Source organism: Podarcis vaucheri (assembly GCF_965113315.1).
Source record: "Podarcis vaucheri genome assembly, chromosome: 10".
Taxonomy (NCBI): Eukaryota; Metazoa; Chordata; class Lepidosauria; order Squamata; family Lacertidae; genus Podarcis; species Podarcis vaucheri.
Genome location: NC_138748.1, coordinates 25,274,800 through 25,285,019, shown reverse-complemented (window position 1 = coordinate 25,285,019; position 10,220 = coordinate 25,274,800).

The following is a 10,220-nucleotide window of genomic DNA, read 5'->3' as shown; positions in this document are numbered from 1 at the left end:
CATTACGATTTTGGCTTCATGTGACATTCTGTAGTTTATGCTACAATTTATATCATTCGGTAGAGTTTATCATTGCCTCTCATATAGTGTTTTTCATGTCTCTTTAGCACATGCCTGAAGAGCTAAAGTTGCTTCCTTGGTACATTGATATTGAAGATCAATCCTTTGAACTGACTTAGAAGTTGAAGTATGAATCACTGAGAATAAATAAACCGGTGTTATAAATTCTTGATAGTTCAAATTACTGTGTAGGCAGCAAATCTTCAACCAAGTGCTAGCAACTTCCAGCCGCCAACCTCATACTTCAGCTATTCAGGTTTGCTTAATGAGAATGCTTCACAGTTTCGAACCAAACTAGAGCATTAATACTTCTGTCTAAAGTAAAAGCCACATTTGACATTGTAACAAATTTCTGTAACTGTAGGCCAAGTAATATGACCATAATTTAGGGGGCAGAGTCAGCAGTTGACCCAGCTGGGTCATCTGCAGACATTCTGATCCATGATTATACCCCACACAACAGCGGCACCAACTTGGGTCCCATTCTGTGGGTGCCCAGTGTCATGACACTGCAGTGCAACATGACATCACCACCTGGGCACTGGAGCACCAGAGGCAAGGCAGTGGTAGATGGCAGTGGGTAGCTGGTGCATGGGATGGAGAGCGAGAAACTGGGAAGACTGGGGCAGTGAAGACTGGAGCAGCAGGAGGAAAGAGGCTGGGCACCCCCCAAAAAGTGGGGTGCCCAAGCCCCCAGGGCCCTCTGGAGTTGGTGCCCCTGCCTGTATCACTCTTGCAGTCATGTAAAAGGCTTTCAAGGGCTTCATAGAAAAATATTTTGGCAAGCAAATGTATTACATGTAGGACTAGGCAGATTAACCTGAATTTTATATGGTTTTTAATTATTTAAGGTGGGGATGAAAGAAGACCATGTGCTTCCATCTTTTGAAAACACACACACAAACACGGAGAGAGAGAGAGAAAGAGAGAGAGAGAGAACACATATATAGGATGATTCAAAGATTTGCTTGTCCTGCTCACATTTTGAGCTCCTCTTCTCTAAGGCAGGGGTAGAGATGTTGTTGACCTTCAGATGTTTTTGGACAACAGCTCCCATCAGCCCTTGCCAGCATGGCTGGTAGACAGGAATGATGGGAGTTATCTTCCAGCAGTATCTAAGGAATAAAGTTTGGAAGGAGGTCTTTGTGATGCAGCCAATGCTCTGTCTGCAGATAATCCCACATATTGGCTGTATTAGTTCAAAGAATTGCAGGTAGTAGAGCTGGAAAAAAACTCCCCTCCCTAACTCTGTTAGTTTCGCTGTACAGTGGTACCTTGGCTTACAACCATAATCTGTTCCAGAGGTCCGGTTGTAAACCAAAACAGGTTGTAACCCAAGGCATGCTTTCGCCAACAGGGCCTCCCCCCCCCAAATTGGTTGTAATCCCCCCAAAATGGGTTGTAATCAAAAAAAAGGGACACACACTTCCGGGTTTGACATGGTTGTAATCCAAAATGGTTGTAATCCAAAGCAGTTGCAAACCAAGGTACCACTGTAATTAAAACAATTGCTAGTTAAAATAGACATTCCTGGATTAGGTAACTCAATGGCTTGGCTCAGCACAAATAAACTTACAATATTTTAAAGTTCAGTCCTGAAAACTCTTTTGCACGTTGTCTGCTTTTTGCAACGTTACATAATATGCCGGGAGTTCAATCTTTCTGCACAAACTCTTGATTCAATCAAAAGTGACTTCCATATTGTCTTAGCACTTTAATTTATGACACCGACTAGTCTAGAAGACTCTACTGCTGATGAAGACAAATGCAGGCTCTCCGCACAGAGCAAAACCTGTGGTGTTATTTGACGTGGTGGTTTATTCTAAGTAATGTGTTTTCTGACCTTGGAGTCCACATTTATTTTTGAAGAAGCAGTCTCACATTATTGGAACAATAGTTGCACACTACATTTTCTTCCCAGGGCATTGCTTTCAATAGCCACCTGTTCTCCTAGGCACCTCTGCTGTTACATGATTGCACAAGATAAATAACTGTGGCATAAATTCTTCAAAATGGAGTCACTTGCGGTATTGATCCATATAAATGATTCTTACTGCTTTGTAAAAAACAACAACACGCTATCATCGTAAACATTGAGAGAAAGTAGTATATTTGTGATTTTTATGCTCACTTGTGAGATGTGTGTGTGTGTGTGTGTGTGTGTGTATGTGTGGATTTCCAGCACTGCTCATATTTCAGAGGCAAATCCAAAGGGAAGTGCAGCTTTACAAGAAAATCTTATTCAAGGGCAGATTCCTTTCCCTTTCCCTATAGTTAAGTAAGCCCTGGTTCTACACCCCTCTTACTGGATTGAAAATTAGCACCCAAGTGATAGGAGAAGCTGCAACCACAGAAATACTTATTCTGTTGTTGTTTAGTTGTGCCCGACTCTTCATGACCCCATGGACCAGAGCACGCCAGGCACTCCTGTCTTCCACTGCCTCCTGCAGTTTGGTCCAACTCATGCTGGTAGCTTCGAGAACACTGTCCAACCATCTCGTCCTCTGTCGTCCCCTTCTCCTTGTGCCCTCCATCTTTCCCAACATCAGGGTCTTTTCCAGGGAGTCTTCTCTTCTCATGAGGTGGCCAAAGTGTTGGAGCCTCAGCTTCAGGATCTGTCCTTCCAGTGAGTACTCAGGGCTGATTTCCTTCAGAATGGATAGGTTTGATCTTCTTGCAGTCCATGGGACTCTCAAGAGTCTCCTCCAGCACCATAATTCAAAAGCACCAATTCTTCGGCGATCAGCCTTCTTTATGGTCCAGCTCTCACTTCCATACTTCCATACATCACTACTGGATGTATACTTATTCTACACACCTATAAAATGAAGAGGATTCCTGCACCATACAGAATCTGGTACTCCTATGCATATGTAAAACAGCCCAGCCTTTGCTGAGTTTAATTTAAAAGGAAACCTAAAGCTTAGTACCTCAATAGCAAGCATGGAAGGGAAATGTTATTTATAATATGGAGTTTAGGATAAAGAAAAATATCCCCGCTTTCCTTAATCAGTGAGGGGCCTTATTCTATTTATGTATGAATCAGCAGAATGTTAGGCAATCATTTTGTAACAAATGTTTAATAGTTGCATACCGCAGGGTGATATTCATGCCAACAGCGGGTCTTTCATCAGGCTGATTGCTGGCCAGTTTTCATCCTGTTTCTCAGCCTTTATACCCCAAATGTCACCCCAGGTAGCTCTCACATAATAATAAAAAAGGCTACCACAAAGCGAGTAAAATAAAATAAATAAAAATAAAAATAGAAAGAAGCATAGAGAGAGTTTAGCCCCTGCATCTCTGGGGAAAGAGTTCTTTAAAAGGAGATGGGGGAAGGCACCAGCCAAGCACCCGGTTTGGAAGATTATTCTGTAACCATGGGAGGGGCACCGAAAGAAAGGTGGCTGCATCTGCTGGTAGCTAACCTAGATTCAAGTGAGGATGGAATGTCCACCAGGGCCCCCAGATGATAGTGTGACCAGGTTCATATGAGAACAAGTGGTCCCTTCGGGAACCCTAAGCCATTTAGGTCTTTATAGGTAGTGGCGGTGATACCATCTGGAAACTAATTGCGCAGCGATCCCTCTTGCTGTTCTAGCTTCCGGGAAAAGCCCACAAGAGCCGTGCTCCTTTTAAAGAGCCGCACGAAGTGTGTGAGAGGCTCTTGGGGGCTTTTCCTGAGGAGGGAGGAGGGACTGATGGGCTGCCCTTCTCTCTCCTCGGGGAAAAGCCCCCAAGAGCCGCGCACACACTCCACACGGCTCTTTAAAGGGAGCGCTGAGCAGAGCCTCCCGCCTGCATTCACTCCATAAGATGCACAAACATTTCCCCTTACTTTTTAGGATGGGGAAAGTGTGTCTCACGGAGCGAGAAATACGGGGGTTTTTTTGTTTTGTTTTTTAAAGGGCTTGTGCCTTTCTCCTGCCACACTGCAGCACAAATGCAAACTGATAAAATGAACATCTTATCAGAAGAGTGTCTCCTTGTGCAGACATTCCTTCGGTCTGGTCAGCCCAAAATAGAACCCAACATGGTGACAACAGCTATGCTGCAACCTATCTGGTGACTCTCCTGTGGGTCTCTAGGCCTAGCCAGCATCTTCCATAGTGCTCTGTCCAGGGACCTGGCAGCCTCTGCTTTGCCAATCATGGCCTTGCCTTACTAGTTTTGTCTCTGATGCGATCCTGCCTTATCAGACCTAACTTCTCTACCAGTAAGTGCTCCTGCTTCAGCCAGCTTCTCCTGTAGGCACCGAGCTGTGATGGGATAGCACAAGCTCTTGTAGAAGGATGGAGCGACTGATTATCCCCAGCGCACAATTAGAGAAATCCCAGGCATTAAAAAAAATATCCCAAAATAGGTTGAGTTAATGCTGCTGCTTGTTTCTTGAAAAACAAACCCCCTTGTTTTGTGTATTGTTGCCTTTCCTTTTTGTGAGCTGCCAGTGTCTGAATCCATCAATGTGAATTAATAAGATTCTACGGTAATTAACTCACCGCTCATTAGTGTTGCTTACTGGGTTTTAAAACTCAGTTTAGCCTATTGTACAAAATTTGCCCACACTAAATTTAATTTGCCACTCTCTTGCCAGTTTCCCTCCAGCTCCGCCATGAGTATTTACAATCCTCTGAGGGTCTGTCTAATTTAAACATCTTTGGTCGTCAGCAGTTTTGCCTTCTCATTATACACTGCCTCTTGTTGGCCATTAATTAATATACATGGCAAGGGTGGGAAAACAGGTCCTAACAACAGCGATCCTCTGTTAGAGCTGCGGATATCCCTTACACCTTTCTTTGGTCCTCTTTTGACACTGCAAATCTCTTGCAAAGTTTCCATCCAGCATCATGTGAATGATATAATGAAAGCCCTTTAGTCTTTCAGTAAACACACATGCCTGGGTTTTGTCTTTTATGTAAGAATTTCCTAACCCACCATACCATTCTAAGAAGCTAGAGAGGCACAATTTATCTTCACAGATAACAGTATCAGCTCCTCTGTGCTGACTTGCAATTTATTCATACCAGTTTTCCCCCTGTCTATTCTATTTGTGTACTTTGGGAGTTATATGGCTCCCCCACCCCGATTCCCCCCACTATTTTTCTAGCTTCTAAATGAAGGCTCTTTGGTCTTTTAGCTCCCTCAGTTAACCTTAAGAGATGCTTTAAAAGATTGAGAGAAAGCTGGTCACCTTCCACTTACCCAGCAGAACAGCTATTTAAATGATAAATTGCACATCTCCAGTTCTAATGGCAGACAATGCATTGTGCTCCATTCTTTAGATGCACAAGAACTTCCAATTAATACACTCTGGCTTTGTGAGGTACTACAATTTTGACATCTCAAATGGCTTCATCACTAATAGGTTTTATTCAGCTTTATCAACAGCTTCAGCTCCCCTCCCAGACTCTCTGTAATATCTTTAATGTTGCTGAACCATAGAAATAAGTCATTCCACATTATTTTTATTTACTTATTTATTTATAAGCATTATATTTATATACTTGGTCTATTCATTGATAGGACAACCCCAGGACATTTTGCCACCAGAGGTGGACACCTTGATTACATATATAGGAGTCATTTGGAAGCTGAGGTAAAAAGGTAAATACCCCTGGACAGTTAAGTCCAATCAAAGGTGACTATGGGGTTGTGGCATTCATCTCACTTTCAGGCTGAGAGAGCTGGTGTTTTTCCAGACAGTTTTCCGGGTCATATGGCCAGGATGAGTAAACCGCTTCTGGCGCAACGGAACACCGTGACGGAAACCAGAGCACCTTAAGGCCATTTACTTTCCCGCCACAGGGGTACCTATTTATCTACTTGCACTGGTGTGTTTTTCAACTGCTAGGTGGGCAGGAGTTGGGACAGAGCAATGGGAGCTCACCGCGTCATGGGGATTCGAACCGCCGACCTTCTGATCGGCAAGCCCAAGAGGCTCAGTGGTTTAGACCACAGCGCCACCCACTGAATCTCCCTTTAACACTGGTGATGGGACAGCATCTTCCAGCACACCTGAGAATAGTGGGTTAGTTTAAGGAGGATACAGCAGACCACATGCCACCCCAAGCTCTATCCTCAGACACATCAATGCCATTCCCTGCTCCCAACATCTCAGACAGCTGGGTCCTTCCACCTAGGATAATGGGCTTTATGATCAGTCCCTCTGTTTCCAGTGTTCAGGTGTGAGTGCCATGCTGGAACGCATGGAATGCTGACTGACTGCTGGGGTGGAGAACCAGAAAACTATATGGGATGGAGAGTGTAATTAATTACTGTGGATGATGATGATATCATGTTTACTCAGAAATACATCCCACTGTGTTCAGCAGGACTGATTCTTAGTATCACAATATGAAAGCCCCGGTGCATTGCCAAAAGGAAACAAAAGCAGTCTTTTAAATATTAAATGGTTCAAGTCGGAAAACAGCAAGGCAAAATGTTTAAAGAGCTGAGGAATGCTGGCAAATTAGAGGTCCAGCAAAGGGAACACTGGGTGAGAAGTGGAGCTGATGGGGGTTCAGATACATTAGATAATGCGAGAGACTGAAGAAATAGAGGTCCTCATTAAAGACTGAAGAGGCATTTAAACTCAGCACGACTTAGTTCCAAGCACTTTTGTTTAGGATCAGGTGGTAAATGTTTTGAGGTTTATCAAGACAAACACAACTGCTCCTGGGATTTGCTGCTTCAAAGGTGTGACATTAGGAACAGGTGAAAATAGGCTTGGTGGCCTCGCCTTATTGTCGTTTGGGACTTATGTGCACTGCAAAAGATTTACACTTTTTTTTTTCCATACATGGTATTATTCTGCCATGGGGGGGGGGGATCTAGCTGAAGACAGGAAAGGCTGTCAAAGCCCAGAACCACAAGTGCCCATGAGTCATTGTACCTGGACTAATCTTTGATCTAATAAATGCCCTTAACCATCATAAAGCATTAGTTCAGCACAAAGCTGGAGAACATGCTTCTCTGTGACAACGGAACATGGCTTGTACTCTGTTTGAAAACCAAGTCCGTCTATGTTTTACATATCATTTAGGACAGTGCTATCAAAACAATGGGATCAGCTTTGAAAGATGTACACAAAATTTTCAACACAGCTAAAGAGCATCATTTTTTGTTTTATAAGTAGGTCAGTGGTTTGTACTACTTAAAGTTACTTGGAATATCCAGGTTCTGGGTAAGAAATGCATATCTAAAACTACAGCAAATGAAATATTCATGGTTTTCTTTAAAAATAAATAGACTGAGTTAAGATGAAGAAAGAGATGCAGTCTTTGCCTAATGCAATGGATGTCATCATTGGTTTGTTTTAAGAGTGCTTTTCATATTCTTATTCTGGAATCTGATGACCTTGAAGTATTGTCAATCTTTCATGTTTGTCTTTAGCAGCCAAGGGGGAATTGTGCAACTAAATACCAGATCAAAATTCCACATTTGGAAGCAACTTGTTTTGCACCAAGATTTATCCAGACATTTGTTTTTCTATCAAGAAAACTTGTTTATTTATTTAATTTATTTCCTTTCTTCCCAGCTTTGCTCCAACGAACTTTTCTCCAAGCAGTGAGCATTTTTCTTACCTTCATTTTATTGCTACAATCACCAGTGTCTAAATAGGGCTTTGACCCTCTAGTTAGTACACTGGCCATTTCTTATATTTTAACGACACACAGTCTTCCTGCCAATCCCTCCTACTCATTTTTAATGAAAAGCACTTTCAAATATTGGGTAAATCTTGAACAGTTAAGTATGCTTAAGAGTGCAAACCTATTTACATTGGCTCAGATTGAGATCTAGGCAGCAATCCTATGCATACAACCCTGAGAGTAAATTCCCCTGAAAATAGTGGGACTTGCCTTTGAGTAAACATGCTTGGATTGTGCTAGTTTCAGGTACATTATGCATGGTGTGTAGCTTACACCAGGGACTTTTAGTAGACTAGACTCGAGTGTCTAAGTGCCACTTTCAATGTGTGCATGAAATTCTTACATGTGATGTACAAACACACTCTTTAATGGTCACTTGGAGGTTGGGGTGCCATAACAATACTTTGTTTTCTTAAAGTGTCAACTGCCTTGAAAACCTGACTCCAAGTCAAATAAGTGTGGGGTATGTAAAATTAAATATATTAAATATTATGGATTGTCAGATTCCCCCCTAAGATCTGTCCCACTTACTATGCCCCATTTTATCAATTGCTCTAGTATAGTATTAGTATATGTATTGAATAGAAATGGAGACAGGCTGGTAAGAAACCCTTACACTTGCTTTTGATTTCAAAGGTAGAAATAAAATTTACATGCTTCTCAAACACCAGGTACACCCTGAATTCATCTATTGATGGAAGAAGCTTCTGTTCTACCGCTCATGTCAATTTAACATATTTGCCTCGGCAGATCAGAGGAACTGCTGTATCTTGCAAGAGGAAGTATCAGCCTGCTTTGATGGGTCTTGTCATTCTCACTTATTTCCACCAGATCAATACAAGAGTTCATGGAGCTGCCTACAGATACAACGAAAGCTAACCGTTAGAGCAACAATGCAAAGTACTAGCTTCTCCATCATGAGCCTGACTAACCAAATACTAATTTAGGCTTAGGTACTCTGTGGGCCTCCAAAGGTTGATGGACTCAAACTCCCATAATCCCCAGTTAGCATGGCAAATGTTCAGGGGTGACGGAAGCTGATGTTCAGCAATATTTAGAGAGCCACACCCTCCATATTCCTCCCATAAGTTATCATCAGAGGTCCTCCTCTGAGTCCCTCTGCCTTTCCAAACGGGAAAGATAACCGGGGAGTGTACCTTCTCAGTTGTGGTGCCCCATATGTGCAGTTACCTCCCTTGGAAGGATTTCCTGATGCTGAAGTTTGGTGCCAGGCTTTCTGTTAGTACAAATGTTCCTGCACACCATCAAAACTGATGCAACCATCTGTATTAGTGCTACTGATTTATGCTGCTCAACTCAGGTTTTGATTGCTCTGCTGTGTTATGTTTATGTTTGATGTTACAATGGTACCTCGGGTTAAGTACTTACCGTAATTCGTTCCGGAGGTCCGTTCTTAACCTGAAACTGTTCTTAACTTGAAGCACCACTTTAGCTAATGGGGCCTCCTGCTGCCGCTGTGCCACCGGAGCATGATTTCTGTTCTCATCCTGAAGCAAAGTTCTTAACCTGAAGCACTATTTCTGGGTTAGCAGAGTCTGTAACTTGAAGCGTATGTAACCTGAAGCGTATGTAACCCGAGGTACCACTGTATTTGATTCTGGTTTGATCATGAATGTTTATAAGATGCTCCGATAAACTGAAGGACAGCATTAAATTATTATTATTATTATTAGGAAAAGGTAAAAGGTAAAGGTACCCCTGACCATTAGGTCCAGTAGCGGACGACTCTGGGGTTGCGTGCTCATCTCGCTCTATAGGCCGAGGGAGCCGCCGTTTGTCCACGGACAGCTTCTGGGTCATGTGGCCAGCATGACTAGGCCGCTTCTGGAAGACCAGAGCAGCACACAGAAATGCCGTTTACCTTCCCGTTGGAGTGGTACCTATTTATCTACTTGCACTTGACATGGTTTCGAATTGCTAGGTGGGCAGGAGCTGGGACCGAACAACGGGAGCTCACCCCGTTGCGGGGATTCAAAGTGCCGACCTTCCGACTGGCAAGCCCTGGGCTCTGTGGTTTAGACTACAGCGCCACCCTATTATTATTATTATTATTATTATTATCGCCACCATTATCACCATTATCATTGTGTAGGCACATGTATATGTTCTAACATTATTATTATTTTGCCCCAAAGTTAGGCTGAAGGATTGCCTGAAGTTACTTTTAAATTGCCTGATAGACAGTTGACTTGCATGGTAATCTAATCTAATCTGTATCTATTTGTATTTGTCTATATCTTTATGTATCCTCTATGTATCTATGCATCTATTTATCATCTACCAATTCGCACATAGATCTATTGACAGATTGATATATGCATTTCAAAAGCATCTCATGAGTTTGGAACTGTTGAGAGTTCATTCATGGTTTTTGATGGAAATGCACTTGAACTTGGGGAACATCCAAGTCACAGAAGAGCCTACGGCCATACTACCCTGAACACGCCCGATCTCGTCTGAAGACCTAGAATCCTAAAGAGGAGAAAATATTTG